This window comes from Pseudophryne corroboree, chromosome 5 (assembly GCF_028390025.1).
Source record: "Pseudophryne corroboree isolate aPseCor3 chromosome 5, aPseCor3.hap2, whole genome shotgun sequence".
Taxonomy (NCBI): Eukaryota; Metazoa; Chordata; class Amphibia; order Anura; family Myobatrachidae; genus Pseudophryne; species Pseudophryne corroboree.
The window spans coordinates 792,980,037-793,004,239 of record NC_086448.1 but is presented as its reverse complement, the minus strand read 5'-3'; the positions used below and the strand labels follow the sequence as shown (position 1 = coordinate 793,004,239).

The 24,203-nt window shown below is 45.4% G+C and overlaps 1 long non-coding RNA gene across 1 annotated transcript in view; it reads left to right on the top strand.

Moving 5' to 3' along the window:
• Positions 1-24,203, top strand: part of LOC134929474 (uncharacterized) — a 100,030-nt gene that overhangs the window by 60,982 nt on the left and 14,845 nt on the right. The window contains exon 2 of the long non-coding RNA XR_010178579.1: positions 21,199-21,307. This is a non-coding gene — a long non-coding RNA (uncharacterized LOC134929474). The remainder of the gene's footprint in view (positions 1-21,198; positions 21,308-24,203) is intronic.

The following is a 24,203-nucleotide window of genomic DNA, read 5'->3' as shown; positions in this document are numbered from 1 at the left end:
TGTCACCCGTGGGTCGCAGTGTCCCGCGTTGGGGGTGGGGGGGCGCAGTTGGCAGACTCTCACCCGTTGCTCTGCTTAGCATGCCCTCACAATGGTGAAAATGGAGACGTGGCCTGTGATCATGTCACTTTCCACAATGCCACCCCCCTAGCTTCATTGCCACGCCCCCTCACTGCAAATGTCTTTCCCTAGACCATCAGGAAGTTGGGAGATATGACCTCTGTACGCCATCTCCATCTCCTCATCTCTTATGTAGTGATTTAGCTCTTCGGCTTGAGGCTTTAAATGGCCCCATCCATACACAGTGCTGCAAGTTTAGAATTCAATTATTGTTTTATAATCAAAAATCCATCCATCCATTAATGTGACTTTATGCTTTTACATAGTCACAGGCCTACTTGGTGACTTTCAATATCCTTCAAATGTATTGCCCAGTAAGTGTATTATCCCGTAATTAAGTGTTGTGTGTAAAGTTGGATATATATGTTGCAATATCTTTGCTGATAATAGGTAACTGACCTCATATTGCAGCATGGGGGTCATTCCGAGTTGTTCGCTCGTTGCCGATTTTCGCAACTGAGCGATTAAGGCAAAAATGCGCATGCGCATGGTACGCAGTGCGCATGCACTAAGTATTTTAGCACAAAACTTAGTAGATTTATTCACGTCCGAACAAAGAATTTTCATCGTTGAAGTGATCGGAGTGTGATTGACAGGAAGTGGGTGTCTCTGGGCGGAATCTGACCGTTTTCTGGGAGTCTGCGGAAAAACGCAGGCGTGTCAGGATAAAACGCAGGAGTGGCTGGAGAAACGGGGGAGTGGCTGGCCGAACGCTGGGCGTGTTTGTGACGTCAAACCAGGAACGAAACAGGCTGAGCTGATCGCAGTGTAGGAGTAAGTCTGGAGCTACTCAGAAACTGCTAAGAATTTTCTATTTGCAATTCTGCTAATCTTTCGTTCGCAATTCTGCTAAGCTAAGATACACTCCCAGAGGGCGGCGGCTTAGCGTGTGCACTGCTGCTAAAAGCAGCTAGCGAGCGAACAACTCGGAATGACCCCCATATGTGATGTTAAAATGACCTTTATTCTAGAGGAAATTAATATTATGATTATTATTATTATTAGATATGGCAGAATGCAGTAAAACCAGAAGCATTCCCGATGTTCAACCAGTGTATGACCAGACTTACCAAAGCTCCTGTTTGTCTGTCGTAGTGAGTGTCAGCCCCAGCCCATTGTGTGGCCGTCGTTATGTGTGTGCTGACCTCTGGCTGTTGCTGACCTTGCTGAACTCCTCCTGATAATGACCTTTTACATGTTTGTTGACTAATGACTTTGATTCCGATTTTGAACCAGTTCTGCCCTAGCAGCTCTCGCCCCGATTGGTTTATCTGTGTTCTCGGAATCATCTATATTCTCCTGGGAACATTCCAGAAATGTTCTCTGGATTTGCAGCTTAGGCGGCTGTAAAGTACTTAAGGGGAGATTTATCAAAGGTTGGAGAGAGCTAAAGTGGGGAGAACTAAAGTACCAACCAATAAGCTCCTGTCATTTTTCAAACACAGCCTGTAAACTGACAGACAGGAGCTGGTAGGCTGGTACTTTATCTCTCTCTACTTAATCTCTCAAGCTTTGATAAATTCTCCCTTGTAAGGCTTAATCAAAGGGTTAAAAAGTGCCTCTACGGACATTAGACCTAGTACGATATTACTGCATCATTAACATGGTTGATAGGTGAGGCTTTGATTTATCGGGTATATTTATTTCCATGCACAACACACGTGTTACATTTTTGTAAGGCTTGTAATTTCATTCTGACGAACATGGCTAGTAATGGGACTTCTATGAGCTCTGTAGACTGGGAAAGAATGGCAAATATTTTAAAGACTAATTCCAGACAATATGTGTATGGGAGCACATACAAGGTGATTTATCTACCTGTACAGCTTTCTTTATCTTCTTTTTCCTGCTTCCCATATGTCATCCTCTGCCAAATAAGTACCTTGTAGACCAGGGGTTTTCAACCTTGGCCCTGTGTTGTTATGGAACTACAGTTCCCAGCATGCCATGCCACATTTTAGATATTAGCTCATGCTAAATCAGTATCAGAACATGCTGGGAAGTGTAGTTCCATAACAGCTGCAGGGCCAAGGTTGAAGACCCCTGATGTAGACCATGCTTCCTCCTGGGTGATCAAGACAGAAAGGAGAGAGTTAATAGGGCAATTTATAGAGGACTCCAAATCTGCATTCTCAATCTGATGGACTATTGCTAAGAAGTTACATTAATATCATTGTCGTTTATAAACATTTAGTTACTGTATATAGCGCCAGTATATTACAATTGGATCCTTTCCAGATTGCTCAGCTTACAGGGAACAATACTGAGGTCCTGCCACATTACTATTGCTGTGTCTGGTGAAGCACTACAGCCCCCACAGTGGCGGAACTAGCAAGTGGTGGGCCAAGGTTCTAAAATATGCTCTGTGGGTGTTAGCAGGAGAGGCCATGGGTAATGGAAAGCCAGGTGGTGACTGGGGAGTCAATGTGTGACAGGTATGGTGGCCAATCCCGGGATCGGGATCGGCGGGATCCCGGGATTTAGGGCCAAAAATGGGCGGGATTCAATCCCGGGATTGGAAGCTTCAATCCCGGGATTGGAAGCTCCAATCCCGGAAATTGAGGGATCAGCGTTGAGCGTCCACAGGACGCTCAGATGCTGCCCGGCTTCCTCCTTCCGGCTCCCCAGCGCAGTGTTAGAGGTCACGCTGCGCTGTCAGCCGCTGCTGGGAGCCGCCAGGAGCGATTAGACGGTGTTCCCCACCTGCCCTCCCCCGGTATATGGTGAGTTATATGTGCGGGGTGAGGGGGCGGCCACCTAGCTAAAAGCCAATCCCGGGGGGGGGGGGGGGGGTTGGAGCTAGAGAGGGGAGAGAGCAGTTGAGGGGAAAATGTGTGGAGGATGGGGAATGTACCACGGATGAGAGGTGAGTTTGGAGCTGTAAGGTGAGATCTAGCAGGAGAAGGGAATCTATGTGGGGAAGGGGGGGTGAACAGAGTCTGCAGATGGGGGATTTGGAGCTGTGAGGGGAGAGAAAGTAGGAGAGCAGAACATGCGTGGGGGGGAAGGGAGGGTTACGGGTGACACAGATGTGGGGGGGGGTGGCGGCCTATAGTTGTGAGGGAACAAGAGTAGCCTACAGGAGCGGGTCTTTTGGGGTGCTGTGTGTGGGGTGCGGGCTGTAGCTGTGGAGGAACAAAGAGGAGCCTGTGCGGGGGAGGGGGGGGTCAGATGGTGCCGTGAATGGGGGGTTGGGCTGTAGCTGTGAGAAGGTACTGCGGATGGGGAAACATGCCACTTACCGCTGTTAGTAGGAGCTGCTTTCGGACCGTTACTGCATGTGCTCTTCTGTAGGGAGTCGGGACTGGGAACTGGTGAGGCGACTGAAAGAGTTCTGTCAGAAGCTCTTCCAAGCTGGAAGTCCCTGACAGGTGCCGGTGTGCTGCCAGTACGTTCCCGTCATTTAGAATGGTGACTGACAAGCTGCTGGGGGCGTGGCCACATGCAGGATTCGGGCCCGCAGCACGGCCGGCCTCCCAGGAAACGTCTCTGTTGGAAGTAATCAGGCAGAGGCAGGAGGCAGCAATGCATTACTAAGTCTGGGGGAGGAGCTGAGAGGAGAGAGCAACTCCTTCTCCAGCTCCAGCTGGGACCCAAACATGATGAACAGTCAGTGACTGTGAGTGACTGCTTTCCAGGCCCAACGTTATTGTGCAGAGACCCTGGGGCACTGGTGGCGAGCGCAGCTATGCCGGCATTTAATGAGTCATTGTGACTCATTGTAATGCCGTCGGCAGTGGGCCCCTTCACTGCGGTGGGCCCCAGTGCAATGCACTGGCTGCACCGCTAGTAGTTCCGCCTCTGAGCCCCCATAACGCCTCACCAACCCATATTTATCACCAACCGAGACGTGACAATTACAACCCCACACGCAATGCGGTAACAAAAATTACAGCTTGCATTTACCATTCTGCAGGCTCTGGGACAGAGCGTCTGAAAAAGCCCCTGAAGAAGTCTCAGTGATGCCATGCCTTCAGCATCAGGACGAAACGCGTTAGCTACACTGCTGACTGCTGTCTTCCAGTGGAATTTATAACCTTAGTGTATGTGTGATTTATTCTATTTATGACAGTATTTAACAAGTCTAAATAGAATTATACTATGTATTGTTTTATGTTTTACTTTCAAGTCATTAAAGCAGAACTTTTAAATGGAAAACCGCCTTGTGGGATTCGTATGAAATATAAGATAAGCCTTATCACTAAGTTTCTTTTACACAGTGGTGGATATACATGTGTTATTGCACTAAAAGACACCCTTGTATCCGTGTGTGTGCGTGTGTATCTATCTATCTATCTATCACTAATTTATTTATCTATCTATCTATCTATCTATCTATCTATCTATCTATCTATCTATCTATCTATCTATCTATCTGTAATGGTGGATATATGTTTGTGACCAGACAAATTATCAACATTAAATACAATTAAATATTTGTGTAACACATTGTAATAACATCATTAAATATTCCTATATCCTATTGTATTAGATGATTTGAAGTGACTGGTAGTGAAGAGATGTCTACTAAACTCTGATTGTTCCTCTTCAGTATTATTTTGAGGTAAAGTAACTTTCAGAGTTCATACAGGGACTTCAAATGTTTCCCAGATACAGGAGTTGAATGCAAAGCTATAATTCAATAAGGCTGCATGTACTGTACTAATTTTCAATAGCTTATTGCAAGAACCTTTGAACAATAGACTTGATTATCCCCTGACAGTCTCTGCTGATTAGTGGTAAAATCTTGTTATAAAGTCATGAAACTAGAATGGAGGTGAAGTGAATGCACGCTTCCAGGATGGTTTGTGTACTGCATTGTTCATGAACATTTTACGCAGATTAGAGGATACTATACACAATTATTCTGATGACCTTTGTAATACTAAGTATCAGATGTAAAACGCAGAAGTCATTCTGAGACGTTTTATCAACAACTGAAACAAAGAGGTATGTTTATTATGAACAACCGCATAAGAGAATACAGATGAGACGAAACAATTTCATCCCTTTACCTTATACCAGGAATCAGCAACTCCTAGCACATGTGTCAGACAGGGCACACTGAACAGTTTTAAGTGGCACGCTAAAAGGGAACGCATCAGATCACATGATTGTGAGCAGCCAGGGCCATCTTATAGTATTATAGGCCCCGGGCAAAGCAATACACACCCATTCATGGGAACCAATTTCCTGTGGCGTCTCACCCAGGGTAGTCGAGAGCCGGGATGGGCCCAGGTACTTTTAAAGGGATGTGGCCTAATCACAGGAGGTGTGGTCATGTACCCTTAGAAAAAAAATACAAAAAAAATAGTATTTTAATCACCTCCATGGCCACACTGCAGCCCAGTACACAGCGGCGTGTTCTGGGCTGAGGAAAAGAGCTGCAGCAGCTGCTGCTAGGTAAGAGGGAGGGGCATGGGCCCCTACTGGACCCTCACTGGGCCCCTCCATCAGACCTGGGCCCGGGTAATTTGTTCCCTCTCTCGGCACCACTGGTCTCACCACATGCTTCCATAGAGTGAATGGTTGTCAGCACTCAGATTGGTGGATAGCTCCAGTCATCCACCAATCAGCATGCAGACAGACATTCACTGTCTGCTTGCAGGCTAAGAGGCAGGTGTCAGGAATCGGCGTTCGGCTGCGTCTCACTTACCAGCGCGCTGGTGTGCAGGCCTCCGGAGGTCATGGCCCCAGTTGCGGCAGCATGGATGCGCTGACCACGAGCGTATAAGGGGTATAAGTTCCGGTCCGTGGCTCACTCACATTGCCTCGGACAATGACTCACTTACGGTGTGCCTAGTTCTCCTGGTTCTGTGTTCCTGTTTCCAGCGTTCCTCTGTGGTTATCTTCACTGTTCCATTTACCACTCTACAGCTCTCCTGTTACTCCGGACTCCAGCCACAGCCAGCCACAAACTCATCAGCAGTAAGAGACTCTCCTCAGGTGTTCATTCCATTACCTTACCTGTGCACTTCGTTATCAGCATATCATCTGTGTATCTCAGCAGTTATACCAACTTATTGCTTAGAGACTGTTTCCTGCTTAAGCCTAGTGTGGCTATATGGACTTGTGCTATATAGAGACTGTGTGTTTCTCAAATATACCGGAGTTCTGCTTTTCCAACAGTTATCAGTTTATCTCATCTTGTGTTATACAGAGACTGTGTGCTTTCAAGTACTATTGGAGTTCTGTTTATATCACCTGCATTCAGTATCAAGTTATTTCATATTTTGTTGCAAGAGACTTTCAGTTATTTGGATTCAGTTATCAATCATTGGGGGTCATTCCGAGTTGTTCGCTCGCTAGCAGATTTTAGCAGCATTGCACACGCTAGGCCGCCGCCCTCTGGGAGTGTATCTTAGCTTAGCAGAATAGCGAACGAAAGATTAGCAAAATTGCGAATAGAAAATTCTTAGCAGTTTCTGAGTAGCTCCTGACCTACTCACAGATTGCGATCAGATCAGGCCGTTTCGTTCCTGGTTTGACGTCACAAGCACGCCCTGCGTTCGGCCAGCCACTCCCCTGTTTCTCCAGCCACTCCCGCGTTTTTCCCTGACACGCCTGCGTTTTTTCCGCACACTCCCAGAAAACGTCCAGTTTCCGCCGAGAAACACCCATTTCCTGTCAATCACACTCCGATCACTTCAACGATGAAAATTCTTCATTTGGACGTGAGTAAATCTACTAAGTTTTGTACTGAAATACTTACCGCATGAGCACTGCGAAACATGCGCATGCGCATTTTTGCCTTAATCGCTCCGTTGCGAAAATCGGCAACGAGTGAACAACTCGGAATGACCCCCATTGTTCTCTACATTGCCGGTCTTCAGTTATTATTCATTATTATACCATCTGCTCTGTGCTAATAAACATCAGCGCATATGTGCAGAACTTTTATATTGCCTCCACGCTTTGTACATCGAACCAACACGGACCCACTAGTGCCCCCGCCGGGGACAGACAAAACCAGAGACCTGACAGCAGGTAGACAGTGCTGCCTGTCCGCTCTGATTGTGTGATCATCACCTGCCCCTGCTTGAAGGCCCCTAGAATTGTGGGGCCCTGGGCAGCTGCACAGTGTGCCTATACAATAAGTAGGCCCTGATTATGAGCCACACACTGGCCAGATCTACTTAGTCTACTCTGCACACAGATTGTTTGTTATTGATGCTAAGAAATCTGCTCATTACAGACAGAGTTGCAGTAGCGATTGAGACGTATGGTCTCAGAAAAGTATTGGAAATGTATTGGGCAGTCCTCGGTGGTGACTGGGAGGTGGCTGTATGGGAGTGACACGGGCCTGTCACATAGCTGGCTGCAAACTCAAATGTTTAACCACTTACACTGGAGGCTAAACTCTGATGGAGAATGTGCACCTAGCATGGGCAGTGCTGTCAGGAGGTCTGCTGGGCCCTGGTAACATTTTGGGAGTGTGCCTCTGCCTCCCTGGCCTCACTGTAGCACAGCATATACTGATGAGAAGAGAGTTCCTGCTGCTGCTGCCCAGTAAAGTGGGGGGGGGGGGGGAGTGACGGCAAATCCAGGCCCCTCCATCAGGTCCTGGCAGAGGTAGTTAGTCTATGTACTAAGCTTTGGAGAGAGCTAAAGTGGATGGAGATAAAGTACCACATAGGCAGATATAACATGTGCACAGAGAGTTAGATTTGGGTGGGTTATTTTGTTTCTGTGCAGGGTAAATACTGGCTACTTTATTTTTACACTGCAATTTAGATTGCAGATTGAACACACCACACCCAAATCTAACTCTCTCTGCACATGTTACATCTGCCTCCCCTGCAGTGCACATGGGCCCTCATTCCGAGTTGTTCGCTCGGTATTTTTCATCGCATCGCAGTGAAAATCCGCTTAGTACGCATGCGCAATGTTCGCACTGCGACTGCGCCAAGTATCTTTACTATGAAGAAAGTATTTTTACTCACGGCTTTTTCTTCGCTCCGGCGATCGTAATGTGATTGACAGGAAATGGGTGTTACTGGGCGGAAACACGGCGTTTCAGGGGCGTGTGGCTGAAAACGCTACCGTTTCCGGAAAAAACGCAGGAGTGGCCGGGGAAACGGTGGGAGTGCCTGGGCGAACGCTGGGTGTGTTTGTGACGTCAACCAGGAACGACAAGCACTGAACTGATCGCACAGGCAGAGTAAGTCTGGAGCTACTCTGAAACTGCTAAGTAGTTAGTAATCGCAATATTGCGAATACATCGGTCGCAATTTTAAGAAGCTAAGATTCACTCCCAGTAGGCGGCGGCTTAGCGTGTGTAACTCTGCTAAATTCGCCTTGCGACCGATCAACTCGGAATGAGGGCCATGGTTTTGCCCAACTGCTAACAAAAATCCTGCTGCGATCAACTCAGAATTACCCCCAGTATCTTAATGGGAGTGAAACAAGAAGCCAATGCTAATTTTCACTTCCCACAAAGAGCAACATGGGCCAAATTGTATAGTGTAAACTATGACAAAGACAGTTTACAAACATGATGATCCATGCACAACTACTGCACTAAAGTAGGCGCAGTGTGCTATAATAGTTTTTGCTTCATTGTTGTGGTTTGACGCGGTGCCCCCATGACTTGTACAGTACAGTGCTAGTTTCATTAAAAGCTTGTTCTGACATTTTAAGGGATCTATGTGTCAACAGTTAACAACAGTTTCCGCGTGATTACACAAATCTAAGTATCCATCCATCCTATCGCAGAATAGTTAGCAGATATCTCCTGTACTAATAAATTGAGATCCTTGGTCTCACCTTCTTCAGTGTGCATGTATGACTTATGGTTGACTTAAGATTGTGCATGCGCGGCAACACTGCCGAAACAAAACCCGCCGGTGTAAACTTCTGCCGCTGTCAGTAACAGAATTACAGTAATTAAGCTTTTATGATTCACCGGGACAACAGCTTATCAGAGGGGCTGATGCAGCCCTGGAGCCATGATAAATACTCAAAGAGCTATTTGTTTCTCTCATTGTGAATCACAGCAAAAAGGTTTCTTATTTAATGACTGCTCTTTGTAAAGCAAATTGATTAATAGGGCCGTTATTGGATGACTATCTAACGATCTTATTTCTTATTACTGTTATTTATCAATTTGTTTATGTTAAGAAAATTCTACCTTATATTGACACAGATATGAGCAATCTCTAAAATAATTCTTCTTCTTCTTCTTCTTCTTCTTCTTCTTCTTCTTCTTCTCCTCCTCACTTAGTATATAAGCAGAAACAGCAAATAAAACAATAAAAAAGTGCAAAACACTGCAAAAGTATAAGACCATGGAATACATTGCAGCACATACATAACACCCACAAAAGCAGCACTGGATGAGACCAAAGGTTTTGCGCCATTGTGGAGAGTGGCACCAAGGGGGGAAGCGAGTAGTCTTTACCCACCACTGGGCCTGCTGGGCATCCCCCTCCAATCCCTTAAAAGTCTCCAGTGCGGGCAAGGAGAAAGAAGTGACTGCTGCTGTGTGCTGGGCTGTGGAGAGAGGGTGCTGCGTGATGTGCGGCAGGAATCGCACCCAACACCCCCCCCCCCCTCCCATCCACCCGTGGCTGACCAAGAGCCGGTGCCCAACCTGTGCAGAGGCGCACATAGTCTATGTGTTTTGCATGTATGCACAGAGGGCGTCTAGACACACCTCTCTGAGTTGGCCACACCCCCTCACAGTACCGGGTCCCGGCAGAGTTGTTGGCAGCCTTGATTGTGGGCAATGAGAGAAATGGGCCTTGCTTGTGAGAGCTAACAGTCTAAAGGGGACTTTGACCTTCAATGCCAAATTCTAATGATCAAATAATCCCCTATAGATATATAATACCAGTTTTTATTTTACAAACGAATTCCGGACCCTTAGTCCGCTGAGTCGGTTCACCTACGTCAGCCACTTAACGTAACACAGAAGCGATAAAGCATTATGAAGTATAAACTGACTTCACAACCAGGTTTACACATAGGCTGGAAAACATTGTTCTGCTTCCTCTTTCCCACAATCTATCACAATACTACAAAGGTGTTCCTGCAGTTTCTATTTTCAGAGTTTGGACGGTGGCCACATCCAGGCAGACAACCAATAAGACTTTGTGCTCCCTGACATCATGAAATAAACCATCTGTCCATCAGCGCTGCTCTGCGTTATTACAGAACACAGTGTACAGTGATACGTTGCAGTGAATGGGAGAGATTTGGTTTTGCCTGGCTTTGTGTTGATGCATGAAATATTTCTGGGACTAAATGTTAGGTGATCTGCACGTGCATAGGATCTGTGTTGTGCATGGGCAGATCTGTGTATGCGATGACGGTTGCCAGCGGCAGTGCCACTGGTGACTGCCAGCATTGCAGAAAATGTGGGCGTCTGTCCTGTTTTTTTGGGGCATGCCAAGGCCATTGTCTGTACTTTCCGACACAGAGTTTCTTGGCCTCGGAAGTGGGGATGAGGTGGAAATTCTGAGTTGCCTTAGGCTTACTCAGATTGCCGATGTTGTGAACGATGGTCGCGATGCTGATCCAATGCTGCGTCTAGGAGTGGGCGTCTGTTGCCTTCTGATACCTCCCACGGCATTAGCATATTTTTGTCTCTGAATCAGACCCTGAGATGACTTTGTGGCACTTACATAGTAAAACAACATTTAGAATAATTTATCCTTTCTTTGAAAACACAAGTTCTATTTTAGTTTGAAACAAATCGGCTTAGACCTGATTAATACCCCTTTCACACAGAAAGTCAAATTACCGGCTGAAGAAGTTCTACCTGGAAATTTGCCGATAAACACGGGTACTTTTTCTGTGTGAAAGGGTCAACCCAGGTTGAAATTCCCGGGACTTCGACCCAGGAATATACCAGGGTCGGAGATCCGGGAATTTCTGCCGTGTTGACCCTTTCAAACAGACAAAATACCCGGGTTGATCCTAAAATTGCCGGAAAGAAATTTTTGACCCAGTAACTTGCTTCTCTGTGTGAAAGGAGGGTTAGGCAGAGACCGGCAAAACGATCCGGCACTGAAATGCCGGGTAAAAGCGGGATTTCTGGTATAATAAGATATTTTGGAAATGAAGGGACAATGCCGAATAGAGTTATATTTTTATCCAATATTAACCCTCCCCTGAAAATAAAGCAGATTTGTTGTGATTAAGGTGGGACAGGAAATTCCCACCAGTCATGGAAGCTCTTCCTCACCATTGCTGCAATAGTTCTTTCCCCGTGATTGACCAAGCAGACGGAGTACCAGCCAGGAGGTGGTTGATAGATAAACAGTCAAAAGGTCAACAGTCAAAAGGTTGACACCATAAGGTCAGCAGTCAAAAGGTCGACAGGGTCAAAAAGTCAACAGGGTCCAAAGGTCGACAATCAAAAGGTCAACAGGGTCAAAAGGTTGACAGTCAAAAGTCGACAGGGTCAAAATGTTGACAGTCAAATGGTCATCAGGTTCAAAAGGTCGACGTATGGTCGACACATGTTTTTTAGGGGTTTTTTTACATTTACTATCCATGTCAAAAACTATTACCTGTAGTAACCTTGTGGCGAGTGCAGCGAGTCACCGCGCCCGAAGGGTGGGGAGCGAATCGAGCCTGCGAAGGGACACATTTAATTAAATGAATTATCCATGTCACAAACTATCAACATTAGTAACTCTGTGGTGAGCGAAGCAGAGCGAATCACCGCGCCCGTAGTGTGGCGAGCAAATCGAGCCCGTGATGGGACGCATTTCAACAACTTGGGGTAAAAAAAATGTAAAAACACAGAACAACACCCAAATAATTTTTTTTGTGTTTCGACCTTTTGACTGTCGACCTTTTGTCTGTCGACCTTTTGACTGTCGACCTTTTGACCCTGTCGACCTGTGGGCTGTCGACCTAATGATTGTCTGTCTTTTTAATGTCTATCTTCTGTATCACAGCCGTACAAGTCCACTTCAGTTTCTAAAGCTGAAGCTGATTGGTCACACAACTGCAGTTGTTTTTGAAACTGAAGCACAACTATTTGAACACCAATTTCTTTTTTTTTGAAGGGGGGGGGTGGAGAGGTAAAGAAGCATTGCGTACCTTACGCATTTCTGGTAGATAGTGTGGGAGGACATCCGTAAAAAATTATAGCTTGAGTTATGCATTAAATTATGTATTAGAACTATTGGGTGTGCAATGCAGCTCTGATTACTCTGCACATCAGTGATAAGCAACCTGATACACTTGATGGACATTTAGTGGTCTTCCAAGAACGAGACACCAACTTGTAATAACATACTGTATGAGAAGAGATTTTAAACAAGCAAATATCAGCACCAATGTGAACACAGTATCCTTGAAATTTATCTTCCTTGTGTGAAGGTAAGGAACAACTGAAATTATAGGAACGTAGGTTGCCCATATTTGTCTTCTTGTGTTCTGAACAATTGTCATAATATCTAGGAGCATGTCTAGAACTTTGTGGGCCCCATAGCAACATTTTGAAGAAGCCACTTTCCCAATGGTTCCTCTATCTCTCCCAACAGTTGTTCACTTTATACTCCACACAATGCCCCTTTGTGCCTCACATTATGATCTGCAGTAGTGGCTCCAGTTCACATTTTAAACCATAGTACAGCCCCCAGTACACATAATGCCCCACAGTAATGCCTCAGAGCACAAAATGCTCCACAGTAGTGCCCCCCATTCACATTATGCCCCATTTCACATTATACTCCAAAGTACTGCCCCCCCCAGATCAGATTATGCCCCACAAAAGTGCCCCAGATCACATTATGCCACACAACAGTGCCCTCAGATCACATTATGCCCAACAGTAATAACCCTAATCACATTATGCCCCATTGTAGTACTCAAGATCACAGAATGCCCCAAAGAAGTGCCCCACTGTAGTCACTCCCCTCAATCAGACAACAAAGCGTAAAGGAGCCTGGCTGCCTGTTGACCATTGCTACTGTAATCATTCAGAAGGTACTTACCTTATTGTATCACATACAGTATCTGTGAAGGTCCACCCTGCATTATTAATGACAGAGGTGAATTAATAAACTGTACTAATATAAAAAATGTATATTATGTAGTGTTTACTGTACCTTTATAGCTTTACATATCTATGTTAAAAACACAGATATGCCAATACTTTAATTTGACCGAACAGAAGAAATGACCAAAAACCTGGCAATTATCATTCATTCTACTGTGTTCATAGTGTTTCACACAGTGCACAATTTCAATACTGTTTACAGATGCATTTGAAAAAAATTATATATATATATATATATATATATATATATATATAAAACAAAGTAGAGACAGCCCGGCACTCCACTCCAAAGTATGGCAACTGCTGCGGTGCCCTCCCGGTCGGGTAAACAAGGTCCCGGATAGACAGATTGGGTGATATGGGCGGCACTCAAGGCAGACTTCACAGCTTAACACGAAGATACTTTATTGGGCCAACATGTTTCGGGGACCAAACCCCGTCCTCAGGGCCAGACAAGCCACAAAACACAAATACAAATACTTATATAGGGAAAACAAGACAAACATTATTGCAGATCGTACTCACCTGCTCCACGGCGCCGCCGCCCGCCAGTCCGTCCGGCCACACTGACGTGTCGCTCAATGGTGACCCATTATACAAACGGATGGAGCTATGTCTTCCATAGCCAATGCAGCATTGCTGCCGAGTCACACTAGAGGGAGGAATATTGGAGACCGTATAGTGAAACTAGATATTACGGACATGGCTACTAATAGGGAATCTCATTTCCTTCGAGCCAAAAATGGGTGTTACCGATGTCTGGGATGCGCCACATGTAATACATTGTTAGTGGGCACCTCTTTTAACCACCCCTCCTCTGGCTGCAAAATTCCCATCAAACGTCGGTTAACATGTACGACCACACATGTGGTGTACCTCCTCACGTGCCCGTGTGGCCTTGCATATGTTGGCAAGACCATCAGGCAGTTCCGTGAGCGAATGGGGGGGCGTGCCGTGGCGGCTGCTTGACGTCTCACGCAGCCGCTGTGGCCAGCGGCAGCGACACACAACTCCCGGCCAGCCGCGGGAGCTGCGCTGGCCGGGAGTTACTCCACAAATACAAGAGCATCGCCGCTGTGCGATGCTTTTGTATTTGTGTGTGTGTGTGTGGGCGGGGGGGGGGGGCGGCACTGACATGTGGGGCGGACTAGCCCTGTGCCGGGCGTCCCCCCGCATGTCAGGGAAGATGATCGCAGCTGTGCTAAATTTAGCACAGCTACGATCAACTCGGAATGACCCCCAAGGTGCAAACCTTACCCATACTGCAATATTCTTTGCTTTTGAGCAAAGGGGTTTTCTACTGATTACCCTTCATTGGAAACTAAACCTGCTCAGTGTTTCTGTTATGGTCAAGTCATGAACGTTAACATTTACCATGATGACAGAGAATTGTAAATTATTGGATGTACAGTGCATGCAGAAAGTATTCACAGCGCTTCAATTTTTCACATTTTGTTATATTACAGCCTTATTCCAAAATGGAATAAATTCATTTTTCCCATCAAACTTCTACAGACAATACCCCATAATGACAACGTGAAAAAGAGTTTTTGTTGAGATTTTTGCCAATTTATTAAAAATAAAAAACTAAGAAATCAAATATACATAAGTATTCACAGCCTTTTCCATGAAGTTCAAAATTGAGCTCAGGTGCATCCTGTTTCCACTGACCATCCTTGAGATGTTCCTGCAGCTTAAGTGGAGCCCACCTGTGGTAAATTCAGTTGATTGGACATGATTTGGAAAGGCACACACCTGTCTATATAAGGTCCCACACTTGACAGTGCATGTCTGAGCACAAACCAAGCATGAAGTCAAAGGAATTGTCTGCAGACCTCCGAAACAGGATTGTCTGGAGGCACAAATCTGGGGAAGGGTATAGAAAAATATCTGCTGCTTTGAAGGTCCCAATTAGCACAGTGGCCTCCATCATCTGTAAATGGAAGAAGTTCGGAACCACCAGGACTCTTCCTAGAGCTGGCCGGCCATCTAAACTGAGCGATCAGGGAAGATGGGCCCTAGTTAGGGAGGTGATGAAGAACCCGATGGTCACTCTGTCAGAGCTACAGCATTCCTCTGTGGAGAGAGGAGAACCTTCCTGAAGGACAACCATCTTTGCAGCAATCCACCAATCAGGCCTGTATGGTAGAGTGGCCAGATGGAAGCCACTCCTTAGTAAAAAGCACATGGCAGCCCACCTGGAGTTTGCCAAAATGCACCTGAAGGACTCTCAGACCATGAGAAACAAAATTCTCTGGTCTGATGAGACAAAGATTGAACTCTTTGGCGTGAATGCCAGGCATCATGATTGGAGGTTTACTTTGAGAACTGCAGATCAAATTAAGGTTTCATCTTTTATGAAAATGTTACTAGTCGGTAAATAATCGGTTGCATTGTTGCTTGTTTTAAAAAAGTATAAGATAGGAATAGTATGGGCTCATTCATTGAGTACTGTAGATTACAAATCAGACTGGAATCTTCTGTAATGGAAAAATATAGGTTGATATACTGTAAAAGGTAAATCATACAGTATATGCCATTTTCGAGAAAGATTTATTATTGTTTGTGGGGATAAATATAGTAGAAAGCTGCATTGTAAATGAGAGATGAAGTATTGCTTTATTGGAAGCAGACAAATTTGATATTAGCGTCTCATGAAACATTTACAGATGTGTCCACATACATCTTTGCTATATCCCAACATGTACAGTACTGTATGGCACGGTTTTGCATGCCATAGACTCAGAGATAGCCATGCCTTGTGATTTTTCTTAATTTGCTTCTATAATATGTTACTTTATACATATTCTTTCTATTATGGCAAACAAAAATTTTAAAATCCATCCACTCGCTACTCGTGACAAACAGCTTAGCCATGTTTTGCATATTGTGCCAAATTGCGCAAAAAAGAATTTACGGAAAAATCGATGTAAAAAGTGTGAGCTACAAAGTATGTGACTGAACGGTCATTTGATTTGCAGAGTTGCCAAGTTCCTGCTGTTGCGTCACCATTCAGCAAAATGCTATTCTGCAATGTGTTTCTAAACCTGCAGATGTTATCCCAAATTACAGGGCCTGCAGTGCAGGGATAGATATTGAGCAATTGCCCTACCCAGGGCCACTGGTAGCGACCACAGGTCTCAGTACTGAGTGGCATGGCCATATTCTGGGAGGTGTGGCCACGCCAGAGGAGGCACAGGGGAACAGTTGTCCCCCCTCAGCAGCTGATTATGGCCCCACCAACAAGCGCAGGCCCAAGTGAATAGTACCCACTCCCCCCCCCCCCCCCCCTCCCCCATCCCTCTCTCTGTGACCCTGGTCCTTCCAAGAGCTCCCTCTGAAGAGCAAACTGGAGGACTCCCCTGAGATGGCTCACATATGTATATATAAAGCTGAAGAGTGATAAAAATGATGTCACCACTTTTTAATTTAGTGACAGCTGGTGAAAACTCTGATCCCCTCCACCAATGTCAGTGATGTCACTTCCAGAGAGTTCCAGCATACAGTAGAACACATTTACAGTCTCCAAACACATCACATACTGTACCACAGTGTTTCCCAAACTCAGTCCTTGAGGAACACTAACAGGCCTGGTTTTAAGGATAGCCATACTTGAGCATAGGTGATTTAATTGGTACCCCGGCTATTTTTATTTAACCACCTGTGCACAATCATGGATATCCTTAATATTTGGACTGTTGGACAGAGGTTGGGAAACTCTGCTGTTCTATCTCATGATAAAAACACGAACTCTTCCGATAATCACCCAATAACATCATTGAAACATTAGTCGCAACCAAAAATGTATAAAAGTATAGGAGAAAGGAAATGCACACACAGGGGTGCACAGGCCACACGTAGAGAAGAAAAGGCAGAGACATCCCAAAAAGTATAATAGCAAAGATGAAAAGAAATAAGGTAATGCTAAGACTAATCTACTGTATATAATAAAATCAAGTGCTAAGAGAAATATACAGACGAGTGGTAACAGAGAGATGGAGTAAGAGAGGGATAAAGAGTGTGGGAGTAAGAGGGGGATAAAGAGTGTGGGAGTAAGGGGGGGATAAAGAGTGTGGGAGTAAGAGGGCGATACAGAGTGTGGGAGTAAGAGGGGGATAAAGAGTGTGGGAGTAAAAGGGGGATAAATATTGTGCGAGTAAGAGGGGGATAAAGAGTGTGGGAGTAAGAGGGGGATAAAGAGTGTGGGAGTAAGAGGGCGATAAAGAGTGTGCGAGTAAGAGGGGGATAAAGAGTGTGGGAGTAAGAGGGGGATAAAGAGTGTGCGAGTAAGAGGTGGATAAAGAGTGTGGGAGTAAGAGGGGGATAAAGAGTGTGGGAGTAAGAGGGCGATAAAGAGTGTGCGAGTAAGAGGGGGATAAAAAGTCTGGGAGTAAGAGGGGGATAAAGAGTGTGGGAGTAAGAGGGGGATAAAGAGTGTGGGAGTAAGAGGGGGATAAAGAGTGTGCAAGTAAGAGGGGGATAAAGAGTGGGAGTAAGAGGGGGATAAAAAGAGTAAGAGTAAGAGGGGGATAAAAAGTGTGCGAGTTCTACGAGGATAAAAAGTCTGGGAGTAAGAGGGGGATAAAGAGTTTGGGAGTAAGAGGGGGATAAAGAGTGTGGGAGTAAGAGGAGGATAAAGAGTGTGCGAGTAAGAGGGGGATAAAGAGTGTGGGAGTAAGAGGGCGATAAAGAGTGTGCGAGTAAGAGGGGGATAAAGAGTGTGGGAGTAAGAGGGGGATAAAGAGTGTGGGAGTAAGAGGGGGATAAAGAGTGTGGGAGTAAGAGGGCGATAAAGAGTGTGCGAGTAAGAGGGGGATAAAAAGTCTGGGAGTAAGAGGGGGATAAAGAGTGTGGGAGTAAGAGGGGGATAAAGAGTGTGGGAGTAAGAGGGGGATAAAGAGTGTGGGAGTAAGAGGGCGATAAAGAGTGTGGGAGTAAGAGGGGGATCAAGAGTGTGGGAGTAAGAGGGGGATAAAGAGTGTGGGAGTAAGAGGGGGATAAAGAGTGTGGGAGTAAGAGGGCGATAAAGAGTGTGCGAATAAGAGGGGGATAAAAAGTCTGGGAGTAAGAGGGGGATAAAGAGTGTGGGAGAAGGAGGGGGATAAAGAGTGTGGGAGTAAGAGGGGGATAAAGAGTGTGGGAGTAACAGGGGGATAAAGAGTGTGCGAGTAAGAGGGGGATAAAGAGTGTGGGAGTAAGAGGGGGATAAAAAGAGTGGGAGTAAGAGGGGGATAAAAAGTGTGTGAGTAAGAGGGGGATAAAAAGTCTGGGAGTAAGAGGGGGATAAAGAGTTTGGGAGTAAGAGGGGGATAAAGAGTGTGGGAGTAAGAGGAGGATAAAGAGTGCGAGTAAGAGGGGGATAAAAAATGTGGGAGTAAGAGGGGGATAAAGAGTGTGGGAGTAAGAGGGGGATAAAGAGTGTGCGAGTAAGAGGGGGATAAAGAGTGTGGGAGTAAGAGGGGGATAAAAAGAGTGGGAGTAAGAGGGGGATAAAAAGTGTGCGAGTAAGAGGGGGATAAAAAGTCTGGGAGTAAGAGGGGGATAAAGAGTTTGGGAGTAAGAGGGGGATAAAGAGTGTGGGAGTAAGAGGAGGATAAAGAGTGTGCGAGTAAGAGGGGGATAAAGAGTGTGGGAGTAAGAGGGGGATAAAAAGTGTGGTAGAGTGACTGTTGAAGAGAGACAGGAGAAAAAATAGAGAAATAAAAATTCCAGTTGGCACTAGCGACAACATCTTGTTACACATATAACAGTGCAGAGCATTTTGCAATATTCAGTATCCCAATATAGACTTTTGAAAATAATGGTTTCTTGTAACTCAGCAGTTAACAATTTGCCAAATATCTGGTGCTCAAAATTCTGAAGCAACTGTTCATTAAATCAGATTCAGTTTCAGAATTAAAAATTCCCTCACACCCGGTTTTCTGCCAAAGCTGCAGTTGTTTGGCAAAGATTTTGTTCAGATGTTAAAATTTCAATTTACCAAGTCTTCCTCGCACCACAATATTTAATTGGGATCTGTGTTTGTGTCTACGCTTCTATGTTTGTTGGGATAACACCTCCCCTCTTTGAAACAAATCAGATTTAATAATTTCCTTACTGTAATAGCTTTTGTTGAAGGAGCATGGCATTGTACAATATGAAACTGAGATGTTTATAGAGCACAGAGGGAACAACACGAAAATACCAGAATGACTGGATAGAGTAATTTAAAGGGGCATGGGTCATTGGGTTGACACAACTTAGGTCGACAGTCATTAGGTCGACCACTATAGGTCGACATGCATTAGGTCGACAGGGTCACTAGGTCGACACAGTCATTAGGTCGACATGTATTAGGTCGACAGGTCAAAAGGTCAACATGAGTTTTTTACTTTTTTGGTGTAGTTTTCTTTGTAAAGAGACGGGGAACCCCAATTAATTCATTGTGTCCCCTCGCATGGCTCGCTTCACTCGCCATGCTTCGGGCAAGGTGTCTAGCTGCGCTCAGCACAGGTTACTATTCCCAATCGTTGTCCACGTGGATCGTAAAGTATGAAAAAGTCCAAAAATTTTAAAAAAAGTGAAAAACTCATGTCGAGCTTTTGACCTGTTGACCTAATGACCATGTCAACCTAGTGACCCTGTCAACCTAATGCATGTCGGCCTATAGTGGTCGACCTAATGACTGTCGACCTAAGTGGTGTCAACCTAATGACTGTATCCAGGGCTTAAAGTGGTCCTGGTGAGGTGGTGGAACTCATGGAGGAGGACCATGGAGGCACCAGGACCTGAGGAAGGAGTAGGTGGCTGCAGCTCATCAGTAACACTAGTGCCGCCTGTATCATCGATTGACGCAGATGATGGGGTGGGCTTTTCTGTTGGAATTACTGTGCAGGGCAATGGAGATGGTGGAACTAGTTCCCCATACCATTACAGGTGGTGGAACTCAGTTCCACCTCGTTCCCACCCACTTTAACCCCTGACTGTATCCCATTTAAGGTGATGGATACTACATATGTAATTTGTGCTGTAATTCCTAACTATGAGGTCTATTTTATTTATCAATCTTCTTTCTGCTAATATAATGTGAAAACAGGTGTTTTCACGGCATGCGTTTAATTTGCCGGCTGTCAGGATCCCGGCGGTCAGGATACCAATGCCGGAATATCGACAGCAGACAATGCTACCAGCCGAAATCCTGGCATACCAGGGCTATTCCCACACGTGGGTGTCCACGACACCTATAGAGTGGGAATAGATCCTGCGGCGAGCACAGTGAGCCCGTAAGGGGACTCTTAGCGTTCGTCCCGCTTCCGGCATTCTGACGGTCGGGATGGCACTGTCGGAATATTGATAACCGGCATGACGCCCGCTGGTAAATCATACTGAATCCATTTTTACAGCCTTTTTACATTATTTTAGTTCTACTGAAATGTATTAAAATGCTTTTTGGAGGAGATTAAGCAAAAATCTCCTCAATGCTCTTTACATTTGCATCCGATTAGAATCCTGATCACATTTACAATACCTGTAGTTAGAGATGTGCGGTTCGGTTCTCCAGAAATCCAAACCCACCCAAATTTTGTGGATCCAAACTGAACCAAAACCCAATACATATCTCCAGAGGAGATCCAACGTGAACCGAGTCCCGGTTTGGATCTTTCTGCGGTTCGGAATTTGTATTTTAAATCAGAATTTAGGATTTTAGATTGCAAACATTATATGATTTTCGCTGTTTTTATAGATTTTTAGCAATGTTTATCAATATATGTTTTTTAATCGACTTTTTACCTAACCAAATACTGAATCTGAACCAGAACACTGGTTTTGCCAAAGCCAAAACACACTGATGAATTAGAACCAAAACCAAAACACGGGATCCACGCACATCTCTACTTCTAATGGGAAATGCAATCAGGTCGGATTAACCAATGTTAAATTAGGGAATAATACTGAAGGGAGCCTCACTAAAGTAATGCCATCTTCAGATGACATTAGAGAGGCTTCCTTCATTCTTCACCTGGGACAGATGGTTATTTGGTCATTCCTCCCACTTTCTCCTCCTCTTCTGTGCTTCACAGATCACAGACACAGCTGAGCCGACATCCTTGGTGATCTACAAGAGACTGTCCATCAATGGCTCACCCATTAAACACACAGGTCAACGGAGCACAGCAGAGTAGGCGAAAAGTATGTAAAATAAGTATATACAGTACAAATTTAACGTTTACTTACACCTGAGAGCCAGCCATGATTCTTCTGTGCTATCCTGAATCCTATCTGGCACACTGATCATATTACCTTCTATTACCTATGCTGGCTCACTGCACAGTCTCCACAGATTCAATCTGGACACTAATTGTGACCTACTATGCATATGCAGAGATAATTCATTTGCAATAGAAGGATGCTTCTTATCGCTGGGACAGAGCTTCCTTGAAAGCTTTGCCCCAACACCTAGTTTAAAACATTATTTCAATATAAGTATCTCTACACAATCACATTTCAAATGCAAATTGTGATAAATAGGGGGTATGAGGGCTATTGTGCCATATCAAGCTAGCAAGGTCTTCTGAGATCTCAACTTTTTTGCTTGCAGCTAATCTTGTAATTTTCAAAGCAACACAGAGTGTTAACTTACTGGTGGGGCCATTGCTGTGGGGGGGGGGGGGGCAATGTGGACAATATTCCAGAGTCACAATCTGATGCAACAGCTTTAGGGTCTTTTGCCATAGTTGAGTTTGCGATTTTATGCCAGCGCTAGTACAAGCCCATCCGCTGATGTACAAGCCTGTGTCTGAATGTGCAACTGGGACGCCCACATTGTGTGTCTTTGGACACAACAATTGCGTGCCAACCATTTACTAAAGTCAAAACCGATGGCATAATAAGCAAAAACCCAACTTTAGAACATCGGACCAACAATCAATGTTTTCACATAGAGAAGATTAGGACCCGCAGATTTACAAAAAGTTGGTTGTAAAATCGACCAAACCCTGATGGCACAACGAAAGCAAACCGGGCCAAACAACAGGCACTTTTGGGAAAAGCACTGCACATACCACTATGAGTTGTGAAGGCTTCTTAGTAGTAAGATGATGAGTGGCTAAAAGAGAAAAACATATATTGCGAGCCCCTTCCCCCAATCAGTAACCAGCCACGGAACGCTCAGCCTGAGCTTGTATGGGAAAATAGGAAGAAAAAACTGTGGTGTTCCCACTATTTTCCCATAACCAGCACCAGGCTGAACCAGCCGGGGTAGCTTACACAGTAGCAAATGGGCACACAGCATGGAGTCCCCCTGCCCAAATGGCAACCAGCCCCATACTGGTCAGCCCAGGCCTGCAGTACTTTGGAAAGTCAGGATGTTGAGGCTCTCGCAATTTCAGGCAAAGCAGGTGCAGGGCCAGCAACTAGGAAAGATCATTTGTCATTCTTGGTGTTTGGCTAGACTGCTATAAGTGTGCAAAGAACAGGACATAAAGGAGAATCCTCCTGAAACCATACACATTTATCAGTGTAAATTTATTTAAAGAGAGTTTGCTGAAATATCTGATGTTTTTATTAATATGTATTATAAGCCGCCACAAAATTAATGCAGCGCTGCACAGAGTAAACATAAAAACCATTCAACTTAGACAGGTGTTTATACTATAGGCAGTACGGATGGTGTAATGGTAAGCATTGCTGCCTCAAATCATTGAGGTAATCTTCACGCACTTTAGCCTGCTAACACAGCCTGCACAGTGCCGTTTTGTCGCTGCGTGAATTAGATGCCCTGCACACGCGCATGACATCTACAGTATTCATATTAAAGGGAGATCTTGGGGGAAGCCCAGCACCACCGTAAGTGCTGGGCACGCCCCATTTATGATGCCGATGCCTGGACCACGCCCTCCTTAGTGATGTTGATGGGGCAGCACTGCCCCGAATAGCCATGCCGGCCACATCCACTTTTTGAATGCCTGCTACCCTGTTATTCAGTTATTGGTGCATGTTTGCTAACATGTTGTCTGAACAAGACTTTATCCATCCTTCACAGATGACTCTACCCCACTCCTTCAAGGGGATATGATCAACAATATGTATCTGCGTCCAAAGACAATGCACTCGTGTCTCTAGATAAGTCTGAGAGTGGAGGCTGCCATAACTACTAGGTACTTGGATGGGGGGGTTAGGGTTAGGCACCAAGCGGGGAGGGATAGGTTTAAGCAGCGGGGAAGAGAAGGTTAGGGTTAGGCACCACCGGGAAGGGTTAGGCACCACCGGGGAGAGTTAGGTTTAGGCAGCAGGGAAGGGAAGGTTAGGGTTAGGCACCAAGCGGGGAGGGTTAGGTTTAGGCAGCGGGGAAGGGAAGGTTAGGGTTAGCCACCACCGGGGAGGGTTAGGCACCACCGGGGAGGGTTAGGGTTAGGCACCCATAAGGGAAAGTTAGGGTAGGGGCAGAGGATGGTTTGGACAATTTCTGGGGGTCTGACGGTATTCTGCTGGTCAGGATGCCGCAGTCGGTATTCTGACCGCCGGCATCCCGTTCATCAGTATATCATACCAAAGCGGATTCTTAATAACGATTTGGGTTGGAAACTTTCGATATGCAAAGATTCTTTAAAATTGACATAACTTTTTATTATCTCTAATGTATGCATCTGCTTGATGAAAATACTGTACCTTGTGTAACATATTCTGTATTTTACTGTATTCGTGTGGGAGATGCTTACATTTTCCTCCTTACCTCAAGGAATGATTAGGAATTACTAGAAAGTCAGTATAATGTGGAAATCCAGAAGGGACATTTAGGAAACCATTTTCTTCTTATGGAGCTTACCAAACCATGAACAGAGTACATAATTTCTCCAATGTTCTAGATTAGGATGGCCAATCCTGGGATCGGGATCGGCATGATCCCGGCCAAAGTTTTTTTGTAATGCTGGGCAGCGTCTCATATGGCTCAGACGCTGCCCAGCTCCCCCAGCCCCCGGCTATGCGGCTGTGCAACCAAACTTGCTGTTAGAGGTCACGCTGAGCAGCACAGTGCAAGTCTCACCACCTCCCAGACTCACCACCTCCCAGACCTGCTGACACCACC